Source organism: Cetorhinus maximus, chromosome 20, assembly GCF_964194155.1.
Source record: "Cetorhinus maximus chromosome 20, sCetMax3.hap1.1, whole genome shotgun sequence".
NCBI lineage: Eukaryota > Metazoa > Chordata > Chondrichthyes > Lamniformes > Cetorhinidae > Cetorhinus > Cetorhinus maximus.
The window spans coordinates 95,049,645-95,076,292 of record NC_135898.1 but is presented as its reverse complement, the minus strand read 5'-3'; the positions used below and the strand labels follow the sequence as shown (position 1 = coordinate 95,076,292).

Sequence of the window (26,648 nt, the reverse complement as noted above, 5' to 3'; positions counted from 1 at the left end):
AAAGATGAAGGTTCAAATCATGTGGGTATTTATCATGCAGACTTTGATCTTCAACATTTGTTTAATCTTCTTAATGATTAAGATTAAAAACAAAATCTGTCTTGTTTTTGGTGTGAAAGACATTTTTTTAATCAAATTCAATATAATTGTTCTCCATCATCGCTTCCTTCTCACAGTAATAATTCTCTGCATTGGGTTTCTTCAACATCAACTTCAATCCCTTCCCAACATTGGCTCCAGCCTCTCTCAGCTCTTCAAGCTAACATAACCTCATAGCTTCTAATTTGTCTCATCAAGTAATACAGACAAATGAGAGTGTTGCATTGATGCTTCCTATTTATTACGATACACTTGAAGCATGTGACAATAATATCCAATGATAATAATGTAAAGCCACCAGGAATGAAGGTATAGTGAATGTCACCATCAGATACCTGGTCATGTTCCTGCACATTCTGATGGCCAAATGATGCCACAATTCACCTGAAGTTGTTGTCATCTGATGCACAGATAATACAACAAGCTATCGCTATATTGTGCTGATAAAAGAATATACAGTGACAACTTGCATTCATATAACACCTTTAACATAGAAAGGTCCAAAGGAACTCCAGAGAGACATTGGAAAAGAAATCTTGAACCAAAAAGGTGTATAGTTTGGGTGATTGTGAGCAATGGAGTCCAAGGCCATAACTTCAGATCATAGCCTTGGCAGAGACTGGCATAGAATATAAATAACACAAATGCTGAAATTGACACCTTACTGTCTCATATAGCAGCAATGAAATAGTCAATTCTCCATCTCTAATTCCCTACCCCACTGGCCTAAGAATTTACAAGCAGAGGTGATGGGTGCCAGGATAGTTGGCAGACATGTAAAGCATCTGCTGCAGCACAAACTCACTTTTAGCTGTCACAAGGATTTATGCTGCCTGCAAAATAAACAATGGGGGCATCACCAACTCTTCATACTGCCCCTGGGTATGTCTTGGACCGTTGAGTGCTATTTTCAAAGCTCTTAACTGCAATCAGGAAGTTTCTCAGCCACCATCTGCTTCAATCATTTCACTATTCTTCCATAAAAGATGATGTTTACTGATTGTGATGTGCTTATAACTGTATCTCACTTTTCTCTAAGCGTTCATTTTTATGTCTGATGTTAATGATGGCTTTCTGAATAGTTTAGTGTAATTTTCAAATTCAGCCTTTGCCTCATTTAACGGATGTTTTTCTTTGTTTTATCTTAGTTGACAGTATGCGGTTTGAAGGAGTCTATGCAACAAGGCTATGAGATGCATAAGATTTCATTCAATTTCATTATTTCATAGCTTTTTGGTGGAGTGTGAGTGTTAATTGTATATTAATTGTGTTTATTGTATACAGGTGATGGACATTAACTGCAAATTCACTTGTGCGTCTAATGACACAGACTGAAACTGCGGTTGTTGGGTTAGGGGGTTCATGCTCGTAATGTGTAACTCTGTAAATAAATGCTTACAAAAGTGTGTAAAGATTGGCTCCAGTTCTATCCTTGACCTTTCCTTGGCTTTCTTGACTAGCACAGGGACTGCAAGTAATAATGAGGGACAAGGCATCACAGTTATATGGGACAGACTGGATGGGTATATAAGTCTATTGCTGTTCCAATTTCTGTAACCTCCACCAGCCTTACAACCTTCCCAAGATCTCTGCACTCCTCCAATTCTGGCCTCTGGTGCATCTCCAGTTTTCATTACTCCACCGTTGGTGACAGGCCCTACAACTGCCTAGCCCTATGCTCTGGAATTCCCTCTCTAAGCCATTCTGTCACGTTACATCTTTTTCTTCTTTTAAGATACTCCTTTAAACCCACCTCTTTGACAAAGCTTTTGGTCATCCATCCTAATATCTGCTTATTTGACTTTGTGTCAAATTTTGTTTGATAATATTCCTGTGAAGTGCCTTGGAACATTTTACTGCATTATATTTGCTGTATAAATGCAAGTTGTGTTCTTGCCTGTCAATTTTCTTCTATTTATATCGACTTATCTCTCATCTCCAGTTTTCTTCTGTCCAATTATGAAAGTGCTGGCTCATAGTGTGTTCTGCTTCCATTCTTCACGAGTGTGCTTGAAAAGGTAAGATAAAGTTCACCAATGTCATAATCCTACACAATGAGCCAAACCCAAATGACATCTTAGTCAGAGACAAGGTGTTAAGAAAATCGATTCTCCACCCCACGCTCCCTTCAGAAGTTATTTTTTTGCTGGGAGTGCAGATTGGATGAATTTATCCTAGTGATTGTTCTCAGGTTATTCAAGCCTTGAGGATATCACAGTGGATCCTGATCCAAGCCTCAATTATTTTTTATTCATTTATGGGATGTGGGCTTCACTGGCTGGGCCAGCATTTATTGCCCATCCCTAGTTGCCCTTGAGAAGGTGGTGGTGAGCTGCCTTCTTGAACCGCTGCAGTCCATGTAGTGTAGGTACACCCACAATGCTGTTAGGGAGGGAGTTCCAGGATTTTAACCCAGCAACAGTGAAGGCTCCATCAACAGCACCTTCCAAACCCACGACCACTACCATCTAGAAGGGCGAGGGCAGCAGATAGATGGGAACACCACTCCTTGGAAGTTCCCCTCCAAGTCACTCATCATCCTAACTTAGAAATATATTGCCATTAAATATTTCTAAGTCAGGATGATGAGTGACTTGGAGGGGAACTTCCGGATGGTGGTGTTCCCATCTATCTGCTGCCCTTGTCCTTCTAGATGGTAGTGTTCGTGGGTTTGGAAGGTGCTGTTGAAGGAGCCTTGGTGAATTCCTGCGGTACATCTTGTAGATAGTATACACTGTTGCTACTGCACATTGGTGGTAGAGGGAATGAATGTTTACGGTTGTGGTGCCAATCATGCAGGCTGCTTTGGCCTGGATGGTGGTAAGCTTCTTAAGTGTTGTGGGAGCTGCTCTCATCCAGGCAAGTGGACAGTATTCCTTCACACTCCTGACTTGTGCCTTGTAGATGGTGGACAGACTTTTGGGAGTCAGGAGCTGAGTTACTCATCGCACAATTCCTAGCCCCTGACCTGCTCTTGCAGCCATAGTATTTATATGGCTATTTCAGTTCAGTTTCAGTCAACCCCCAGGAAGTTGATAGGGGGCATTCAGTGTTGGTAATGCCATCGAGTGTCAAGGGGTGATGGTTAGATTCTCTCTTGTTGGAATGGTCATTAACTGACACTTGTGTAGCGTGAATGTTACTTGTCACTTGTCAGCACAAGCCTGGATATTGTCCAAGTCTTGCTGCATTTGGACATGGGCTGCTTCAGTATCTGAGGAGTCGTGAATGGTGCTGAACATTGTGCAATCATCAGTGAACATCCCCACTTCTGACCTTAGGATGGAAGGAAGGTCATTGATGAAACAGCTGAAGATGGTTGGGCCGAGGACACTACCCTGAGGAACTCCTGCAGTGATGTACTGGAACTGAGATGATTGACCTCCAACAACCACAACCATCTTCCTTTGTGCTAGGTATGACTCCAACCAGTGGAGAGTTTTCCCCCTGATTCCTATTGACCCCAGTTTTGCTAGGGCTCCTTGATGCCACATTCGGTCAAATGCAGCCTTGATGTCAATGACAGTCACTCTCACCTCACCTCAGGAGTTCAGCTCTTTTTTCCATGTTTGAAACAAGACTGTAATGAGGTCAGGAGCTGAGTGGCCCTGGTGGAACCCAAACTGGGCGTCAGTGAGCAGGTTATTGCTAAGCAAGTTGATGAACCCTTCCATTACTTTACTGATGATTGAGAGTAGAATGATGGGGTGGTAGGCCAGGTTGGATTTTTCATGCTTTTTGTGTACAGGACATCAGGATATACCTGGGCAATTTTCCACATAGCTGGGTAGATGCCAGTGTTGTAGCTGTATTGGAACAGCTTGGCTAGGGGTGCGGCAAGTTCTGGAGCACAAGTCTTTAGTCATACTGCTGAAATATTGTCAGGACCCAGAGACTTTGCACTCTCCAGTGCCTTCAGCACTATCAAGTTTCTTGATATCACGTGGAGTGAATTGAATTGGACGAAGACTGGCATCTGTGATGCTGGGGACCTCTGGAAGAGGCCAAGATGGATCATCCAATGGACAATTCTGGCTGAAGATTGTAGCAAATGCTGCGATGGACCTTGCAGTCCACTCTGCTCCTAACTCTTGTGTTCTTGTCTGTTTTCTTGCTACTGCAACTTGTCCCTTGTCCACACATGTTCTGACCTTAGTCATGAGTTTGTTATGCAATATCTTATTGAAGGCCTTTTGAAAATACAAATACATTGCATCTACTACATTACCCTTATCTACCCTCTCTGTTACTCCTATAAAGAATTCAATAATATTGGTCATGCATGAGCTCCCTTTTTCAAATACATAGGGCAGAATTTGTCCCAGATTTGCACAAAATGCGGTAGTGGGTGGGAAACAGGATGTTTTACGTATCGGCCACAATGACTGGTTTTCACGCCATATCGTCCCATTCACAGCGCATCCTACCTCATTAATAATGCATTCCCATGAAACAGGCTGGATCGTCGGCGAGGCAGCCTCTGATTCACCAGCACTGCCATCACCTGAGGCCTTCAGTAATCCGGATGCCATATTTAAAGGGTGCTCCCGCACAGAGCTAGCTCTCTCTAAGGCATCGGAAGCTGCGGGAAAGTCATGGCTGCCTAAGGGAGGAAACATGCTGTCCCCAAAATTAGTGACACCTCCCTAGGGCACCTACCGGATGCAGTGGAGTCCTGTCGCGAAGTGCTCTTCCCTCGTTCTGGGTGAAGACCAGCAAGTAAGGAGAAAAATCCAGCATTGGAGGTGGTGGTAGTGGTGGTCAGCACCAATGCCCTGCAAAAGAGGGCAGCCACCCAGGGCTGAAAGAGGATGAATGATCTCCTCCGTTCCGCCGGAGTAAGTCACTCTTCTCATCACCCTCAACTCACACATCACAGTGATCTCACTCACTGCCAGTTCAAGGGACATCACCATTCATTCTCTTACACACACCTTCATTGTCCTCATCGCATCCGTGGCATCACTCACCACCCACACATGCTTGGCATCCTTCTCATCTGGCCTGGCAGGCATCCTGCTTACACTCTCTCCATCTGTATTCATGCAGGACAAGCTGGCACACAACAAAAAGGAGAGATCAGAGGAATGCCTGACATCAAGGTCCTCACAGGCTTTGAAAATAGAGTCATCCAGCTGGCCGGCGAAGATCTGGACCGTTCCTGTGCTGATGGTGAGATTAGCGCTGCTCAACCACATGAGGATCCAGCAGTGCAACATCCATCAGATAACCATGCTGTGAGTGAGTTCCCCTGTCCTGCAGTCTCCTGCCGTGCACTAATTATCTCTCCTGGCTTTCACAGGCACATCTGAGAAGAAGCTGAGTGGGTCCAAAAGCCAGGTCCTCGACTCTAGTCCCAAGGACACCTCAGAAGAAGAATTTGATGATACCCTCATTGAAGACCCATCACAGCGTCACCCACACCCTCCACCAGCACAGAGACAGACACCTTGGTGGGACCTAGTTCTGCAGTAGCCTCGGGGGTCACATCTGGTGAGCACATCGCACTGTCTGATCCACAGCAGGCAGCAGTAGGGACTTTGCAGGTTTCCGACACTCAGAGGACTGCTGGAGGCCAGAAATCTGTTGAGTCCAAGTCAGATGAGGAGCCTCTGGACTCGGTCATACCTCAGTTGCTGGAGCTGCAAAGGCAACTCGGGAACATCAGGAAGGGATGTCCGCTGCACTCCTCAGATTGCAAGGCACGATGGAGGAGTCCGGCTGCCTTCAGTCTGAGGTTATAGTGCCAGGATGCCAACACACCTAGGTCAATACTGGTAGCATAGTGGGTGCCATGGAGACCTTGGTCCAGGACATCGGTCCTGCACTGGCTCCATCACTGATGCCATAGTTGGCCCCAGCAGTGTCAATGTGAGAGGGGTGCTGGGCAGCTTGATCTCACTCCAGCTCCCTCTTCTCCTCAAGGAGTCAGCCAGGGGCCCTCAGGCACCCATAGGGAGGAGGATCAGCAGGTGACACCAGGAGTGTCCGGCCCATCCGAATCCCCTCTCCCTGTGATCCCAGCAGCCCCAGCTCCACAGGCCGAGGAGGGTGCCACTGCCACACAGCAAGATCCCGAAAGCAGGTCGGGGCCCTCCAGGTCTCAGCCCTCCAGAAGACACTCATCAAGGTCATCACAGACAGGGTGTCGCAGACAGCAGGCTGCTTCCACCTCCGCTGTGGATGTCTGGGGAACACCAAGACTAAGCGGCAGGATTAGGAAGATTAAGAAGGTGTAGTTCCACAGCCTGGGCATGGGTGTTAATCACTTGTACACAATGTTCATATTGTAAATAAACTACCAAGAATGTCTCCTTGCCTAGGGCTCCTTGTTATGACGAGCAGTGTTCGTGTCATTCAGATGTGAAACCTTATTTCCTGCACAAGATAAGGGCAGGTTTCTCAGTCCAGGGCCTTCTCCCTGTGCTCTGTGCAACCTTCAGATCAAAGTGATGGTCCAGCCTCACACTCACTGGACACATTACTGATGCCTGCACCTCAATGGTACTTGTCATTGCTGCCAGAATGTTGTGGGCAGGCATCACAGAGTTCCGTCATTCTCTCTGCGTGCTCTCTTTGTCCCCCATCTCTTCAGCATCTGTGTCTGGTGATGCTGTGTTCCTGAAGGGGTTCAGGTGCTGAAGGCTGACGAGAGATCAGGTGCATTTAAAGTTTCATGGCTGCGTCTCTGTGACATGACCCTGGTCACAGAGCGCAAGTGAGCTGCCCTCAGCCAGACAGGAGTCAGACATTCACAGAGGCAATGGGAAGATCTATGGAGTGTCCTCACTGCAAGTTGTCATCAGCCTCCTGGAATCTAGCGACCATCAGGGTCTCCATGACATGAGCCTGAGCACTGAGGGTATGTGCGCTGCCATCAGCCACACAGGAGTCAAACATTCACAGATGCCAGGTGAGGATGTCAGGACTGTCCTCACTGCATCTCGTCATCATCCTCCACAATCTTGCAGCTATGAGGGCTTCCCGAGTGTGCCTGCCTCGTCTCGCCAGTGCGATGGCCTCATCGCCGGCATCCTCACCTTCCAGGACCTCATTCATCATCATCGTCCCCTGCGACTTCCTCCTTATCAGAGGGGAGATGCAGCCCTTCTATCTCTTCCTCAGCCAGGACCTCCCCCCTTTGCAGTGCCAGGCTGTGAAACATGTGGCAAACGATGATGATGCACAACACCCTCGGTGGGCTGTACCGCAGTCTCCACCGGAACTGTCGAGGACCTGAAACCCATTTTCAAAATGCCTATAGTTTGCTCCACCAAGTTGTGAGCTGCAGCTTGAGCCTCGGTATCCCGTCACTCTGCTGCAGTCTGAGGCCGCCACACGGGCATCATCAGCCACGGCCTCTGTGGGTGGCCCTTGTCCCCGAGAAGCCAACCCTGCAGCTTCTCTGGACCCTGGAAGATGTCAGGGGTCTGAGACCTGCTAAGGATGTAGGAGTCGTGGACACTCCCTGGGAATCGTGTGCAGTCCTGTTGGATGTATTTGTAGTGGTCGCACACCAGCTGAACATTCAGCAAATGGAAGCCCTTGCGGTTGATGTAGTTGACTGCTTGTTGCCATGGAGATCTAAGCGCCATGTGAGTACAGTCAATGGCACCCTGCACCTGTGGGAAACCCGAGACCTGGGCAAATCCCAGTGCTCTTGCTTCCTGGCTTTCCTGCACAAGATAAGGGCAGGTTTCTCAGTCCAGGGCCTTCTCCCTGTGCTCTGTGCAACCTTCAGATCAAAGTGATGGTCCAGCCTCACACTCACTGGACACATTACTGATGCCTGCACCTCAATGGTACTTGTCATTGCTGCCAGAATGTTGTGGGCAGGCATCACAGAGTTCCGTCATTCTCTCTGCGTGCTCTCTTTGTCCCCCATCTCTTCAGCATCTGTGTCTGGTGATGCTGTGTTCCTGAAGGGGTTCAGGTGCTGAAGGCTGACGAGAGATCAGGTGCATTTAAAGTTTCATGGCTGCGTCTCTGTGACATGACCCTGGTCACAGAGCGCAAGTGAGCTGCCCTCAGCCAGACAGGAGTCAGACATTCACAGAGGCAATGGGAAGATCTATGGAGTGTCCTCACTGCAAGTTGTCATCAGCCTCCTGGAATCTAGCGACCATCAGGGTCTCCATGACATGAGCCTGAGCACTGAGGGTATGTGCGCTGCCATCAGCCACACAGGAGTCAAACATTCACAGATGCCAGGTGAGGATGTCAGGACTGTCCTCACTGCATCTCGTCATCATCCTCCACAATCTTGCAGCTATGAGGGCTTCCCGAGTGTGCCTGCCTCGTCTCGCCAGTGCGATGGCCTCATCGCCGGCATCCTCACCTTCCAGGACCTCATTCATCATCATCGTCCCCTGCGACTTCCTCCTTATCAGAGGGGAGATGCAGCCCTTCTATCTCTTCCTCAGCCAGGACCTCCCCCCTTTGCAGTGCCAGGCTGTGAAACATGTGGCAAACGATGATGATGCACAACACCCTCGGTGGGCTGTACCGCAGTCTCCACCGGAACTGTCGAGGACCTGAAACCCATTTTCAAAATGCCTATAGTTTGCTCCACCAAGTTGTGAGCTGCAGCTTGAGCCTCGGTATCCCGTCACTCTGCTGCAGTCTGAGGCCGCCACACGGGCATCATCAGCCACGGCCTCTGTGGGTGGCCCTTGTCCCCGAGAAGCCAACCCTGCAGCTTCTCTGGACCCTGGAAGATGTCAGGGGTCTGAGACCTGCTAAGGATGTAGGAGTCGTGGACACTCCCTGGGAATCGTGTGCAGTCCTGTTGGATGTATTTGTAGTGGTCGCACACCAGCTGAACATTCAGCAAATGGAAGCCCTTGCGGTTGATGTAGTTGACTGCTTGTTGCCATGGAGATCTAAGCGCCATGTGAGTACAGTCAATGGCACCCTGCACCTGTGGGAAACCCGAGACCTGGGCAAATCCCAGTGCTCTTGCTTCCTGGCTTTCCTGATCCCGGGCAAAATGCACAAAGTTTTGTGCCTTCGTGAAGATGGCGTCTGTGACCTGTTGCATACTCTTGTGTGTGGAGGTCGCGAGATCCCACACAGGTCACCTGTGGAGACCTGAAAGGAACCACTGGCATAAAAACTGAGTGCCACAGTCACTTTCACAGCCACTGGCAGTGGATGCCCTCCATGACCCCCTGACACCAAATCCTGCAGGAGGTGGCATATGTGACCAACCAGTTTCTTAGACATGTGCAGTCTTCAGCGACACTGGTTCTCAGTCATCTGCAGGAATGGCAAGCGCTGTCTATAGATCCTGGGTCTAGCGAGGCGCCTACGAGTGACGGTTCTCTGTGGATCTTCAGCTGCGGGCACAGAAGGCCCTGCCGCCCCTTCATCTTGAGGGAAGAGCTCCTCCCTTCGCTGAGCCAGGCACCTCCGCTGCTCTCTTTCCTTCTCTGCTCCCTGTAAACCATGAGACATACTGTGAATCACCAGACTCCATGATCCTGATGCTCTCCTCTTGCAGGATCAAAGAGAGAGACATGTGGGTTAGCATGGGTGTACTAAGAGCCTCTCTTGATTAAGTCTGAAGAGCCCTTCACGCATGCAGGAGAGTGCTGATCCCCGCTTGGATGGCCAGCGTTTAGTGCGTTCATTGGCTGTCGGAAACCCCACCCACCTCCGCCCTACCCCACTTGACCAATTGGCAGCAGCTTCAGCCACTGGACTGCAGGCTGTGCTCTCAGCTCAGGCACAGGCATTCTCCTAACCCGCTCAGCAAGGCTGCACTGTTAACTTGAACCATAATAGATACTGGCCCAAAGCTTAATAAAGACATTGCAAGGGGCTGTGAGCGTCTCCATCAGTGACTGCCCCATGGCCGCCTTTCGCAAGGGGATTGTATAACTTACCCAGTCGGCCAATTTCTCTGCTGCCCCCTAAAACGCACATTAATTTGCAGTCTGTGCCTGAGGGGTGAAAAGTTCTGGAGCATTTGGGGGCACTTTCATGCTTTTCTGTTGCTAGAGTGGGCAGAAAAGCTTCAAAGGCCCAACTCCAAGCGCGTCAATGGAGTTGCAGCTGAACGGTCTCAGCTGTGGAAGAATGCTCACTTTTGCCAAGTTTCACCAAATGCATAGCCACTTCCCTCACCCCCCCCAAGACTGAGTATTTCCTGCAGTCTGTGCTGCCTTGCCCCCCACCCCAGTCTGACCCACACTGGAGCCCTTGCCCCAGCACTGCGCTGAAAGGCAGCCGGGAGAAAGCGACTTGCCTGTTCCCCACCCCCTCCAACCCCCACGGTGAATGTGCAGCGCCTCTTCCTCGATGTCCTATGGGTGATGCTCGTGAGCGCTGTGCAGGGTTGTGCGCTCTCACCTCCGAGTTCCCCTCGAAGTTCAGGTTGGCAGGTGCACTCCTTTTAAAGGCGGCCGTGAACCACGCCGTTCTGCAGTCACGCCGACGTGGGCAGTAAATTTGACGTGGGGGGGTGATTCTGGGGCTTATAATTAGATGTAAATGTATTAAAATAATGCTCCCGATGTGTAGCAGTGGGGAACGTGGAGCGGACAATCACAAATTGGTTTCACAACAGCGTAAAACTGATTTTTGGCCTTCTTGCCACATTGACCCCCTCATCACCCGCCTGCCATGATGCCCAACGCCAATAGGGCTGGAAAATTTTAGATTTTTTTTGATTACATCTTTTGAGTAAGGATACCATTGTCTTTCCTACCACTGGCCTTAAGCTCATTAACCTTGACTTTTTTTTAATCTCTCTTTTTAAATAGAGGAATCACATTATCCAATTCTCTGATGCTGTTCCCTTTTCGGATGAATTTTTAGATATGTGTAATATTGCCTCTGCTATCTCTTGCATGACGCCATTCAGTAAACATTGTCAAACCTGCAAATTGGAGCCTATTCCCGTCACACCAGGCTTTCACCCCACGGTGGGTGAAATGCTGTTCTTATAAATTGAAACTGGACAGGCCTTGGCATGCTTTGCCTATTTTATGCTCCTTTCATCCCATTTTCTTCTCAATGGTGTGGGGAAAGTGCGACTGACCTCATTGATTTTATCACTTTGGAATTAACTGAGCGTCCTGTGGTTTGATTAGTCAGCTCACGTCCATTGGCCCTGGCAACATTGCCTAGATGCAGCCTGAAGCCAGAGTGACACCTCACTGATTTGAACATCAGCAAGTAAGAAGGCAGGAGACTAGGATCAAAAGTTTAGAAAAAAATTTAAAGATCAACTTAAACTGCAGGGAGGGTGTAGTGAAGCATGGGTACAAAATGTTTCCATTGGCATGCTGTTGGAATACAACAGAGCTTGGAAAGAGAATAACAGCCTGTTCCTCTGATGTTGAGATTGCCGCTGTTGTATGTGGCCAAGATGTAATGTTAATGAGTTGATCTGTAGGTGCTTCTTGGGTGGAAACTTTTAAGTTTATTTACGATATACTCAGTAGCAACTACACGTGTGCTTTCAACTCTAACTCTACACTGACTGCTGAGGTAGCCCGCGCTACTCTCTTATTGGTTACTACAGATCATGTGATCTTGTCTAACAGATTATTATTCTTAAAGGTACATTACACACTAAATGAAACCATAAAATTACGACAACCCCAGGGGAGAGTACAGAGAGCAGTTCCTGCAGGGGCTGTCAGCAGTCTTGAGCTACAGACGGCAGCTGCTTCCTCAGAATGCAAAATGGTTAATTGACATGCAAGATGATGACAAACAGCAGCAAAGCAGTAATTTGGCACCTTGCAGAAGTGAAAGTCAGCCAGTATGGTCCGGTACTGGGACTGTTTCTGGGGAAGGTGGGACCTGTACAAGCGGGATGGTCTACATCTGAACCAGAAGGGGACTAACATCCTTGTGGGCGGGTTTGCTAGTGCTGTTGGGAGGAGTTTAAACTAATTCGGCAGGGGGAGGGGACACAGAATGTTAGCAGAATAGGGACACATCATAATACAGTAAAAGCATCAAGTCAGAGGGAGTACAGCTGCATTAAGTTTCAAGGGAGTAAGGCAAGGCTGGATGGCCTATACTTTAATGCCAGGAGTATTACAGGTAAAACGGATGAGTTAAGGGTGAGGATTGACTCATGGAATTGTGATATAGTAGCCATCACTGAGATGTGGTTGAGGGAAGGGCAGGATTGGCAGCTCAACATTCCGGGATATAGAATCTTCAGGCGAGACAGGGGAGGGGGTAAAAGAGGAAGAGGCGTTGCATTATTAGTTAAGGAGTCATTTACTGCATTAAGGAGAGATGATATCTTAGAGGGGGCATCGAATGAAGCTTTGTGGGTAGACATTAGGAATAAAAAAGGGGCAGCCACATTGTTAAGTGTTTATTATAGACCCCCAGATAGTCAAAATTTAGGAGCAAATATGTGCACAATTTGTGGAGGTGTGTAAAAACAATAACAATAGGGTAATTATATTAGGTGATTTCAACTTTCCCAACATTAGTTGGGATATACATAGTGTTAAGATGGAGTGGATTTCTTGAAATGTGTACAGAACATTTTAGGTCAATATGTAGAGGGTCCAAAAAGGGACGGTGCATTGCTGGACCTAATTCTGGGGAATGAAGCCGGACAGGTGGCTGAGGTGGTGCTGGGGGAACATTTTAGTGATAGCGACCACAACATGGTACAGTTTAAGATTGTTATGGACAAAGAAATAGACAAGTTGCAAAAAAATCTTTTGGATTGGAAGAGAGCGGATTTTAGTAAAATAAGGCAGGATCTGGCCAAGGTAGACTGGGAACAGTTACTTGTGGGGAAATCTGCAGTGGAACAGTGGGGGGTGTTCAAAAAGGAAATGGGGAGGGTACAGACTCAACATGTTCCCTCTAGAGTGATAGGAAGGAGTAACAAGCCCAGAGAACCATGGATGACCAGTGATATTCAGGATACGATGAGAAGGAAAAGAGAGGCTTTTAGCAGGTACAAGGGAAGTAAATCAGCGGAGGCATTAGTGGAGTACAGACAGTGCAGGGTGGAGCTTAAGAAAGCAATTAGGAGAGCAAAGAGGGGATATGACAAAGTTCTGGCTGGTAAAAGTAGGGAAAATCCCAAGATATTCTGTAAGTATATCAATGAGAAGAGGATAACCAGGGAAAGAGTAGGGCCCATAAGGGACCAAGGGGGCAATCTATGGGTGGAGCCAGAGGACATCGGTAGAGTGTTGAACGAATACTTCATATCCGTCTTCACCCAAGAGAATGAGGATGAATGTATCGAACTCGGGGAGAGAGACTGCGAGGTTCTTGAACAACTTGATATAGGGAGTGACGAGGTATTGGAGGTGTTGGCAGGCTTAAAAGTGGACAAATCTCCAGGTCTGGATGATTTGTGTCCCAGACTGCTGAGGGAGGCAAGGGAGGAGATCGCAGGGGCTCTGATCCAAATTTTTAATTCCTCTCTGGCCACCGGGGAGGTGCCAGAGGACTGGAGAACAGCTAATATGGTTCTGCTATTTAAGAAGGGTTGTAGAGATAAGCCAGGGAATTACAGGCCAGTGAGTCTCACATCAGTGGTAGGGAAATTATTGGAGAAAATTCTGAAGGAGAGAACCTATCTCCACTTGGAGAGGTAAGATTTGATCAGGAATAGTCAGCATGGCTTGGTCAGAGGTAGGTCATGCCTAACAAATTTGATTGAATTTTTTGAGGAGGTGACCAGGTGTGTAGATGAGGGTAGTGCAGTTGATGTAGTTTATATGGATTTCAGCAAAGCCTTTGACAAAATTCCACATGGGAGACTTATAAAGAAGACAAATGCACATGGGATACAGGGTAATTTGATAAGGCATTTTCAAAATTGGCTTAGTTGTAGGAGACAGGGTGATGACAGAAGGATGCTTTAGTGACTGGAAGCCAGTGTCCAGTGGCGTACCACAGGGACTGTGCTGGGTCCCCTATTATTTGTCATTTATATAAACAACATAGATGACTATGTGGGGGTTAGGATTAGTAAGTTTGTGGATGACACAAAGATTGGCCGGGTGGTTAACAGTGAGGTTGAGCGTCTTGGGCTACAGGAAGATATAGACTGGATGGTCAAATGGGCAGTTAAGTGGCAGATGGAATTTAATCCTGAAAAGTGTGAGGTGATACACTTTGGAAGGAGTAATTTGACAAGGAAGTATTCAATGAACGGCATGACACTAGGAAGTTCTGAGGAACAGAGGATCTTGGCGTGTGTGTCCATAGATCTCTGAAGGCAGAGGGGCATGTTAGTGGGGTGGTAAAAAGGGCATATGGGACATTTGCCTTTATCAATCGAGGCATAGATTACAAGAGTAGGGAGGTCATGTTGGAGTTGTATAGAACCTTGGTGAGGCCACAGCTGGAGTACTGTGTGCAGTTCTGGTCGCCACATTATAGGAAGGATGTGATTGCACTGGAGGGTTGCAGAGGAGATTCACCAGGATGTTGCCTGGGATAAAACATTTACGTTTTGAAGAGAGGTTGGATAGACTTGGGTTGTTTTCGTTGGATTAGAGAAGACTGAGGGCAACCTGATCGAGGTGTACAAGATTATGAGGTGCATGGACAGGGTGGATAGGGAGCAGCTGTTCCCCTTAGTTGAAGGGTCAGTCACGAGGGGACATAAATTCAAGTTGAAGGGCAGGAAGTTTAGGGGGGATGTGAGGAAAAGCTTTTTTACCCAGAGGGTGGTGACGGTCTGGAATGCGCTGCCTGGGAGGGTGGTGGAGGCGGGTTGCCTCACATCCTTTAAAAAGTACCTGGATGAGCACTTGGCACGTCATAACATTCAAGGCTATGGGCCAAGTGCTGGTAAATGGGATTAGGTAGGTAGGTCAGGTGTTTCTCACGTGTTGGTGCAGACTCGATGGGCCAAAGGGCCTCTTCTGCACTGTGTGACTCTGTGATCCTGTGATTCTGCACCAGTAAGAAAGCGGCTGAAGCATTCCCCCTTCAGCCCACCCTCCCAACCCAGTGGTACCGGGGTCAATTCCCAGCACCCAGCCTCATTGTCTGCCTGATACCAGTTAACACAGCACAGGCCCAGCATATGGAACTTGAAACCACTCTGGTTTTCCAACTCAGAACCATTGACCTTAGGAAAATTCAGACGACACCAACCCAAATTAGGCTGCAGTACGAGTGAATTGTGATTCTCGCTGAAGGTTATTGGATTATTTCTAATTACTCAGGAAACCTTTCAGATCTCAGTCAGCAGGGACTGCAGGAAATGGCAATTTCTATTTGATTTCCAGCCATTTGGACTGAAATCTGCCTGAATTGTGTTCAATTGTATATCAATGAAATCAAAGCAACAAAACCCAGGATTGGGACCCCATCGGCTCTGAGGGCACATCGCCAGTTAATCATTTGTAACAAACCTCTCCCGGGTTTAATCTAAACCAGCATTGTAGCAAGTTTCCAAATTGGCAACGAAACAGTTGGGTGTAAAGTCGAAGCCAAGTATCACGAGCTATATGGCTGGTGGGTTTGGTGAGATCCAGAACAGACTCCTTTCCCCTGAAACTGCCGGTAATTTCAACAGGAAACGTCGTTAGCAACAGTTTCCAAGGACGGGGCTGCCGACCAATCCGGAGCGGCTGCAGTTGCCAGTCTGGAATTGGATACAAGATATTGCGATGCTGTCCCCGCAGTGAGGCTGGGATGTCTCAATCCTGGGCTCTGGGCTTTTGGGGAGGCCCGAGGTGAGCTGAGCTTCACGCTTCAATTAAAGGGGTCCCACGTCTCTGTGCCTGTTGCTACCTGGTTGGTTTCAGTCTGCACTGTTTGATTTTTGAGCAAGGTACCCAGTAAAACTGCTAAACAAAGAACTGGAATCTCACATGCTTTGTGTGTGTGTATAACAGATGGAGATGTGTTTTTCTTTCCACTCGTGCTAACATTTCACGATGAAGGGGCATCCATTATGAATATTTCTCATTAATTTTCTTCAATAGCAAGCAAGTGGGAGTTTAATTTATATGTTCACATTTTTCCTCTCCTACCAACAGCGCTCGTTCCTCGCTGAGGTATAATCCCATAACAAATTAACACCTGAGTTAAATTAGCTGGTAAAGGAAGCTTTAAAACAAGCATTTACATTAATATCACAGCATAAATTCAAGGTCAATGTGACAAGTACAGGGCATGCTACTTCCTGGTGATTTAGGGTGGGAAGGGGGGCTGTGAAATTTGTTACTTTCACTCCTGGCCCCCTGTTTTTAAAGAACTAACTAATAAACAGATCCAAATCCTGGCATTCTGTACATTAATTCAACATGAGCCAATTAAAAGTGCTTAAGTTACAGAATTTGGTTCATCATTCATCCCTACACTGTCTGCTTTTATTTTACCATCATTTTACTGGCATTTAAAGTGAACCACATTGATAAGATATCTGACAGTTTCACTTCCATATTGAATTAAATTAGTTCAGAGTTTACAGTGGCACTGTATTAATGGACAATCCCCATTGAGACTAATAATTAGAGTGCAATCTGCACAATTAACTATCAGTTTCACCAATTAAAAACAATTACACTGAAGTCAGCAGGGGAGCATAGCAGCATTTAAACAAACTTGGGCAATAGGACGTGCAGTCCTTGGCCAAACATCTTCAGCTGCTTCGTCAGTGACCTCCCTTCCCTCATAAGGTCAGAAGTGGGGATGTTCACTGATGATTGCACAATGTTCAGCACCATTCGTAACTCCTCAGATACTGAAGCAGTCCATGTCCAAATACAGCAAGGACAATATCCAAGCTTGGGCTGACAAGTGGCAAGTAACATTCGCACCACACAAGTGCCAGGTAATGACCATCTCCAACAAGAGAGAATCTGACCATTACCCCTTGATGTTCAATGACATTATCATCACTGAATACCCCACTATCAACATCCCTGGGGGTTAACATTGACCAGAAACTGAACTGGACCAGCCATATAAATACTATAGCCACAAGAGCATGTCAGAGGCTAGGAATCGTGCGACGAGTAACTCACCTCCTGACTCCCCAAAGCCTGTCCACCATCTACAAAGCACAAGTCAGGAATGTGATGGAATACTCCCTACTTGCCTGGATGAGTGCAGCTCTCACAATACCCAAGAAGCTGGACACCATCCAGGACAAAGCAGCCCACTTGATTGGCACCACATCCGCAAACATTCACCTCCTCCACAACCGACGCACAGTACCAGCAATGTGTACCATCTACAAGATGCACTGCAGGAATTCACCAAGGCTCTTTAGACAGCACCTTCCAAACTCGTGACCACTACCATCTAGAAGGACAAGGGCAGCAGATAGATGGGAACACCAACTTGGAGGTTCCCCTCCAAGTAACTCACCATCCTGACTTGGAAATATATCGCCGTTCCTTCGCTATCGCTGGGTCAAGATCCTGGAACTCCCTCCCTAACAGCACTGTGGGTGTACCTACACCACATGGACTGCAGCGGTTCAAGAAGGCAGCTCACCACCACCTTCTCAAGAGCAACTAGGGATGGGCAATAAATGCTGGGCCCAGCCAGCGAAGCCCACATCCTGTAAATGAATTTTTAAAAATTCTCGAGAGTGGTACGGTATATGCATTAATTACTATTTCCAGTGCCTTATAATGCAAGCAAATTAATTGCTGTTAAGCTGAATAAGAAAAACATCACACTTTATTCTCCTTTCCATGGCATGTCACATGTTCAGAATTAGCTGTGAAAATGTAAATATCACAAGGTGTTTTTCTTATCATGTTCTGTCCTATCCAGTGAAGTGTCTTCCTTTCTTGCTGGACCTGCTCTTTAGCTTCTCCATTCAAGGAACAAACCGGGGCTCATTCTAGCAATTGATTTACAAGGTTGCCAGTTCTTTGGCTAACCAGGATAATTGGTGGGCTCCTGTTAACATCATGCTGTCTTTCAAATAAATAAATAAATAATCAGAGAAGACGAGAAGGCTAAAATTTCCCTAAGATTTCAAAAGAACTGTTGCTCATCGTCCAGCATTAAGGGAATTCTAATGTCAGTCTGCAGAGCAGTAAAGCAGAGGCTGACCAAAGGGTCTATGTTAATATCACATAACCTCATCGCAGTAACAACCATATAAAAGATTTGCTCCTGGTTCTGCTAAACGTTGTTACAGCTCATCAATATCTGTCACTGTACTATATATAGCAGTGTGTAGCATAACCTTTTCTAACTCCATTCTTCTCAGAATGACAGTTCAACACCAGCCTCAGGTTCTGATTCCACGTGAGCAGATCTTTCTGAGTGAAACTAATTATACTGGCAATTGTACGGCTATAAGGGGTCACAATGGAGCTGTTTGTATGCACATTTACTGCCCATGCTGTACTCACACATATGTGGTTGATTTTGGTGTTTTGTTGGGCGGTATTTTTGTAAGAAAATGTCATCACTAACATTTTAAGAATTTCAAACCCATATTAGCCATATTTCCCCTGTGGTGTTTGCTGCCTGTGGGAACCTATCACTAACAGGATGAGCACAAGAATAGTTCCATGGAGAGGTATAATCAAGGATTTCACAGATGAGTGAGATCTACAAGCAAACAATATGCCCACAAATAGGACTAAGCAGGACATCCTTATTTGATTTTGGTTGTAGCACTTGTATTGGGATTTACCTAGTGTATAATGAGGCAAGAAAATGCTATAGTTTTATCAGCTGACAGGTGCACACCAACACAGTGTCAAAGCAGTGCAGAAACATTCCTTTGAAATTGGTTCCTTTGCCCTTGATTTTGACAGTGTCATGTGTCATCCTGTTTAACAGGCTTGTGGACTGACAGATTTCCTTGGCTAAAAGTGACAGTAAAATGAAGTTTATATCCTAGAACTCAAACATATGTTTTATACACTTAAAAAAAATGATTAAATAAATATAGAAAGTAATCTATGCAATAAAGATTCCTTCTTTGCACATTCAATGGAGCTTTAAAGTCACCTTGATATTAAAATTTCTCACCCTTTCTTTCAATCCCCTTCATGGCCCCACCTCTCTGTAATCTCCTTCAGCCCCACAACCCTCGGACATACCTGTGCTCCTCTAATTCAGGTCTCTCGAGCATTCCTGATTTTAATCTCTCCACCATTGGTGACCATGCCTTCAGCTTCCTCGGCTGAAGCTCTGGAGTTCACTCCTGTCATTTGTTATAATGATATAGACGCCAATCACTCATAAGGGATTGGGTAAACACGTTGTGGGTTCATTTATTTAGACTAAGCACATGGGAATATTTATACATAGGTAGAATGTTTGAAGACATCAGCAGCAGAGCTGTGTATATGTGTGTGCTCTGCTCATAGGAAAAGTGAAACTAAGATGGGATCACATGACACACTTCCCTTCTCATGACGTCGTGCTGCTATCCCTTAAAGGCATGTTACAACAGCTCCCTACACCTCTCTACCTCACTTTCCTCCTTTAAGACAGTCTTTAAAATCTAACTCTTTGACCAAGCTTTTGGTCATCTGACCTAATATCTCCTGATTTGGCTTGGTATCATACTTTGTTTTATAATACTCCTGTGAAGCACATTTTAGGATATTAAAGGTACCATTGTTGCTTTATTATTTGTTAAGTAAAACTGCCTTGCAGAGAAATGCAATAGAGTTACTCATGGCTTGGAGTTCATGGCGTGAAACAAGTATCCTTGTTTGCATGTTATGTACTGTAGATTAATTTCATAGAGATGCCTGTATATAATTGATATAATCTGCGTGGCCCAGCACTGTTCCAATAACTTCAGCAAAATGGACCTGAATGGCTGGACTTGAAGCCAGCACCACACCAGACTCCAGCCTAGCGTGAGAATTTACAGTAGACTCTATAAGGGGCGGAGACTCAGGCCTAACTTTTCCAAGGCCTGTGGTGTAAGGGGGAATGGGGATTTCAAATGTCAGAGGTCTCACTTCTCCGACCTCAGTCAATGGAAGCAGAATTGGCAAACAATACATCCAAGTGATGTACCAGGTGCATCAGGCTGCGAAATGGCCTTAGAGGCCTCGAATGGAATCTAGAAGAGGAACCTCAAATAAGTCTTTTTCTCCCCAATGTAAATGTGGCCCTTTACAAAGATGATCATGATGGGGGTGAGTGGTTGGATGGACAGATTGAAACTCCACCCAGACCCAATGACCTGAGCCAGACTTTCCAGCCCCCATAATGTGGAAGGTGCTTTAAATGTTCCATAGTGGCACATTTGCCACATTAATTAGTTGACCTTCCCTGATCATGGGATGAGTGGCAGGGAGTCCCAGGTGCTTACCCCAGAATGCATACCCTCCACTTTCAGACATTGGAGACAATCATGTTTCATAATATAATAAATAGAAATACTTCTAAATAACAATACAAAACTTTCCCCTGGTTATAATTATGTTTCTCTGCATACACAATGTCTGTTCCATGTGTCTGGCTCAATACCCTCATTAAAGATTCAGTGGGCAAGTGTACTATGTACTGCGACATACAGAAAGTTTCCAAATGTACCCAAAAGATGCCAGATTCGTTCCCTGCTGTGTGCTAAATTGCCCAGTCTTAGCAAGAGTGGTTGTGATAAACATCAATTAATCACAATGTCCGTGAGCTATAGAGCAAAAATAGAATTAGACAGTGTATGCCCTCCTTACCCCCTGCTGGAAGCATTTGTGTGGGTAGCTTAGCTCTGAATCTGTGCAATGGTCCAATCTGTCAAACAGCCTATTGACACTCATTGATCAGGCTCTGGGGAGGCGAGGGGGCAAGGGAAGTAGATTTTAGAGGATCTTTCAGACATGACTCCTGTCAACCTTTATAGATGAAGAATGTGGGTCAGTGAAGAATAAGAGAAAGCCCTTTGACAGATTAGACATCACTTACACTGTTGGAGACATAGTTAATCTCCTGGCAAGGACAAAAACAAAACCACAGTAAAACTTGTAAGAAGGTAAACTCTGTAGAATATCTCCCTGACCTCTAATCATTGATCAATACTTCAGAAAATCAGGCTATCATGATTTACTGCTTTACTCAAGCATGATCCATTACAGGTGGCAGTTCTGTGTCCTGAAGTGTACAGTGACTATTGCATTTGTGAGGTTATATGGTCATTTATTTCTCTACTTATCTTTGTAATCTTCAAAGATAAAAAAGAAAAGCTGTCAACATCAAACAGAAATTGCTGCAAATACACTGCTGGGATGAGAATGGATGTTTTTTTTTTAATATTTTGGGGAATATTGTGTTATTCTGTAAAGAAAGCTGGGCGTCTATATGTGTGTGAGATTTAATTATGCTGGGCAGATTTTGATAGGAGTGACGTTGTCTGGGGGGGTTTGGGAACATGAAAGTGATAGAGGTGTTAAGCTTCAGGTATAAGTAAATAGGTTAGGTCTAACATTTGCATTTTTAGATAAGTTGAGAGCTTGCTTGAATAGCAAAGGGGAGTCAGAGCTGATAAGAAACATGTTTACATCTTGCAGGAGTTCCATGGGTGAATAGTAGTGGGGATATTATCCTTTATTGACCCAAAAACAAAGTCAAAATGGAAGCATGAAAGATCGTATATTTGGAAGGGTTTGAGTTTCAAAGAGGTGTGAGAACAATGAAACTAAGATGAAAAGAAAAAAAGGTATATTAGAGTTACTGTGGATAATGTTGATCTATAGATGGCTGGAGATAGCTGGAGCTGTTTGAGCTGTTGAGATAGCTGGAGCTCTGGGCTGGGAGAGGATGCAGTTTTAATCATCCATCCAGTCAACCCAGCAAAGTTTTGGGCTTGATTCCAGTGCAGAGTGGAAGATGGTAAAGGTCATGTGGTATGCCCTTATTGAAACTACAGCAGTTTGCCTTGTGTAATATTACTGGATTTCATAGTAGACATCTATAAGGGAGAGTTGCCTGGAAGATGTTTACTTGTGAGTTTGACCAAGTAGAGAGTTTTGGGAAATGTTTTGTAAGGCTAGCCTTCATTGTGTAACTGTAATCTTGTGTGCTTAAGTTTTCTTTTTTTGTTAATAGAACTTTTACTTTTAATTTTTGAAATCCCTGAAGTGTTACTGGACCTCTTACTGCTGAGATCAGTACATCTTCTTCTTGTTTTCAGAATACAAAAAAACGGTATGGCCTGTAAGCCAAGTTTCCCTCTGGGATTTGGTTCACACAGCAATTAGCACCGGCTGTGGTCATAACACTGGTCGATCAGCATCTGAAAGTGATTCCCTACTGCCTGTTTTAGTTGTTCTCATTACTCTATTGCTGCAATGCAGTGCTCCCTCAGTGAGTTCAGCACTGGTGGTAGAACCGTGCCTGGGCTCAGTTCAAGGCTTCTGGGATACTCACAGTTGACGATCTCCAGGAATTTGATACAAGAGGGTCCCAAAAGCAGATGGCAACAACTCAGCATCTGCTCGGGGTCAATCTGGTCAGCTGGACAGCCGGCACCATTGGTTCAGGGAATGGTGAGGTTGCATAAGTACATGAGAAATAGGAGCAGCAGTAGACCATTCGGCCCCTTGAGCCTGCTCCGCAATTCAATAAGATCATGGCTGATCTGCTTGGGTTTCGAATCCCACATTCCCATCTACCCTCGATAACCTTTGATTCCCTTGCCTAACAAGAATCTATCTATCTCTGCCTTAAAAATATTCAATGACTCCGCCTCCACCACCTTCTGAGGCAGAGAGTTCCAAAGTCGCACAGCCCTCTGAGAGAAAAAAAATTCTCCTTATCTCTGTCCTAAAAGGGCGACCCCAAATTTTAAAACAGTGCCCCTATTTTGCAGACATGCTGTCATCCCTGGGAGAGAGCAACCTGTTTCCCAGCTTATCCAAAGAAATGGTGGACCCCAGAGCCATCCTTGTTATGTTATCAGTATCCCACAGAAATGTTACTGCTGGCACCACTAACTCCAACAAGGTGAGCCCAGGCGTGGCACCCATTGAGGTGACCACATGCTCCATGTGTTAATGCCACAAAAAAAACTTGCATTTATACAGCACCTTTCATGACCACCAGAGGTCTCAAAGCAGTTTATAACCAATGAAGCACTTTTTAAGTGCCATCGCTGTTGTAATGTAGGAAATAGAGCAGTCAATTTGCTCACAGCAAGCTCCCACAAACAGTAATGTGATAATTACCAGATAATCTGAATTTTGTAATGTTGATTGAGGGATAAATATTAGCCTGGACACTGGGGGTAACTCCATTGTTCGTCTTCAAAATTGTGCCATTGGATCTTTTACATTCACATGAGAGGGCAGCTGGGCCTCAGTTTAACACCTCATCTGAAAGACGACATCTCCAACAGTGCAGAACTTATTCAGTTCTACACTGGAATGTCAGTCTTTATTTCTGTGCTCAAGTCCTGGAGTGGAGTTTGAACCCAGAATCTTCTAACTTACAGTCAAGAGAGCTACCAATGGAGCCACAGCTCCTAAACCCAACACAAGATTGTGGTGGACTCCTCTATACTCTTCGACATGTTCTAGAAGCTCCCTGGCAGATGGTCCAATCAACTGAGAAATTGTTGTTGCATTTTCACCAAAGCAAAACAAATTACAAGTAATTATGAGAGAAGGACTGAAAGTTATGAAAAGATAGCACAAGTTTGATAGATCAAGACTGCTTCAAGGAGTTGAGATCTCTAGAAGGAAGTTCCAGAGGCAAAAGTATAATGATTTAGAAACAATGCAGGATGAAAGAGTTGAAGCTGTAGAGTTCGCTTCTAGTGCATGAGACAGAGACTATGGGCGGGATTTTCCAGCCCTGCCTGCTGCCGGGGTCATCTGCTCCTGCTGAAAGCCAATGGGCTTTTGGCTGGGCCGCTGACTCCCCCGTGGCGGGTCCCACAACACCGGAGCCGGAAAATCCCAGCGTATGTCAACATTCAGAGTTAATTTGGATAGGTGAAGAAACAAAGGAGATGAAGGAATTTGGGAAAAGGATGGGTAAATGTGATTAGAATTTTTTTGCCCGTGCTTAGAGTAAGTGCCAAAACACATTGGGTCTAACAGCTGCACAGAGAGTAGGAAGACTTTCCTTGACTGTCCTGGTGAGGTTGTTAAGTTTCTTCCTTCACTGCAGACAGGCCCCGTGACCTCTCAGCCTCTCTCTATTTCTACTGGCCAACTTAAGGGGACACATTCTGTCCATTGAAGAGAAAGACGAAGACCATTTCACACTCACCTACAAACACTCCCTCGGCTGTACCAGGAATCGGGGAGCCCTGACCCACCTCGTTCTGCCTGCTGCATCAATAATTTGCTCCTCACTTTAAAGAGCTGCAGACTGCCATGAAGCAACAGCACCCTCACTTGACCCACCCCCGCCCCCCTCCAATCCACAAGGTACCCATAAGGAATGTGATTGGTGTTGATGGTTGCTTTCAAATGAAGCTCCATCACAAAACTCAACCGAGTCTCCCGCTGATCTCACCTTGAAGAAAGAACAAACACTGCTCTCCTGCTAACCCTGTATACGCTCAACCCAAGAATTAACCCCCTCCCCTTCACCCCCCACCCCCCCCCCCCACCCCCCCCCACCCCCCCACCGCCACCCCGGTACTCTGAGAAGGAAGCTAGTGTTTTGAGGAAAGCTCAAACATCCTGATCAGTTAATTGTCATTATAGTGACTACAAACCATTACAGGCCATGCCTGAAATATTAAATAAAAACAGAAAATGCTGGAAAAACTCAGCAGGTCTGGCAGCATCTGTGGAGACAGAAACAGAGTTAACATTTCGGGTCCGTATAACCCCTCTTTACAACAACATAAACTTGCATTTATATAGCACCTTTAACATGTTAAAACTTTGAGGTGCTCTACAGGGACTTTATCAAAACAAATTTGCCACTCAGCCACATAAGCAGGTGTTAGGAGAGATGACCAAATGCTTGGTCAAAGATGCATGATTTAAGGCCCATCTTAAAGGAAGAGAGATAGGCAGAAAGAAAAAGCGATTCAGGAAAGAAGTTCCAGAGCTTAGGCCCAGGCAGTTGGGAAGAGCAGCCAATAGCAGTGTGATGCAAATTGGGGATGTGCAAGAGTCCAGAATTGGAGGAGCACAGTAACCTACAATGGAGTTGTAGGGCTGGAGGAGGTTACAGAAAATGGGGTTAAATTGTGGCAAGATCTGTTATACATTTCTAAAGTTTCTCAATTTTAGTTCTTATCACCTTCAATTTTAGCCCTTAACCTGCAATTAATGAAACTGTTTACTTTAGATATGCCAATTACGTAGGAACATAGGAGCAGGAGTAGGCCATTCAGATTGTTGAGCCTGTTCCACCAATCAAAGAGATCATGGCTGATCATCTGCCTCTGCCATTTTTCCCCACTACCCCTTGATGTCATTTGTATAGCTGTGTATAAACAGTGTTAGCTGATTTTGTTTGTTTCACATATCCACTATTCTCTGGGGAAAGGTTTCTTCTAGTTTTCAACCTCGCTTGAGGTTAATCATTTTTGTATTTGTTTACCCTCACACCCTAAATTGAAAACTGTTAAATAATCTACACTATCCACACTTCCCTCAACTCACAAGCCATGACCCAAAACTAATCATGAAAAGGAAATTCTTACAGATTGAATCATTGTCCCAGATGCTGAAGCTAGAGTCTTGTACACAAAATAACTCTAGGGGGCTGTTTAATTTATAAAGAGTTGTGCACATTCCTCTGGGCCAGCTACGCCATTGGCCTGCCACATGCACCTTGTATTGCAGTGGGTAGGGGTCTTGTGCAATGGGTAGCATCCCTGCCTCTGAGCCAGAAGCTGGGGGCTCAAGTCCGGCTCCAGGACTTGATGGCCATGGAAGGTGTGGTCACAATGTGACTAACAGGTTGATTGTAAACCCTTCAGATACACCTATGGCAGGCGGTTAGAGTGGGAGAGTCTCCTGGTCAGCCAGAACCATGTGGTAGCTACAGCACAACAGCCTCGCCACATTAAAAAACTCCATGTGCAAGTTCTTGCCATCAGCTGTAACTCGACAGCAAGTGTTCTCCCTCGCTGGGACTGCTGCTGATGATGATTATGAGGAGATAAAGATTAAGAGTCATATATTACAGCTCTTAGAAGAAGCTTTATCTGAAAGCACTCCTATGTGTTCAGGATGGCATCAGGATCATGAGAATGCTGGGAGCAGTTAGGAAAAAGCAAAACATAATAATTCATCTAAATGAGACAGTAAAGTCTGCTGTTCATAATTGGAGGTGCGCGGTACAGAATTTAGCTTCACAATGCAATTCATCTTCATCCTGCGCTTTTCTAAGATTTACTCAATCTTCACACACCCTGAGCACATATTGGAACATTTTGGGCAGTTCTGCAGGCTGAAAACTTGCATTGGAGGGTCATGGACAGTGAGCCCATGGGTTTTCATGGCTGCTAAATCTGGTACGCACCCGCTGACTGACCTATTGCGCGACTGCGCGTTGACGTTGGCATGCTCGGCCGTTGTCAACGTACGTAATGTCACGCTCGAACAGGTCGGGCACGCGCCCGCCCACCAAGCAAAAAATTCTGCCCATAGAGTCATAGGATGTTACAGCACAAAGGAGGCCAT

General features: G+C 45.9%; 1 long non-coding RNA gene across 1 annotated transcript in view; it reads right to left on the bottom strand.

Annotated features, from left to right (window-relative positions):
* Positions 1-2,050: 2,050 nt before the first annotated feature.
* The window catches only part of LOC144694713 (uncharacterized), a 36,267-nt gene continuing 11,669 nt past the window's right edge, over positions 2,051-26,648 (bottom strand). The window contains exon 3 of the long non-coding RNA XR_013579817.1: positions 2,051-2,108. This is a non-coding gene — a long non-coding RNA (uncharacterized LOC144694713). The remainder of the gene's footprint in view (positions 2,109-26,648) is intronic.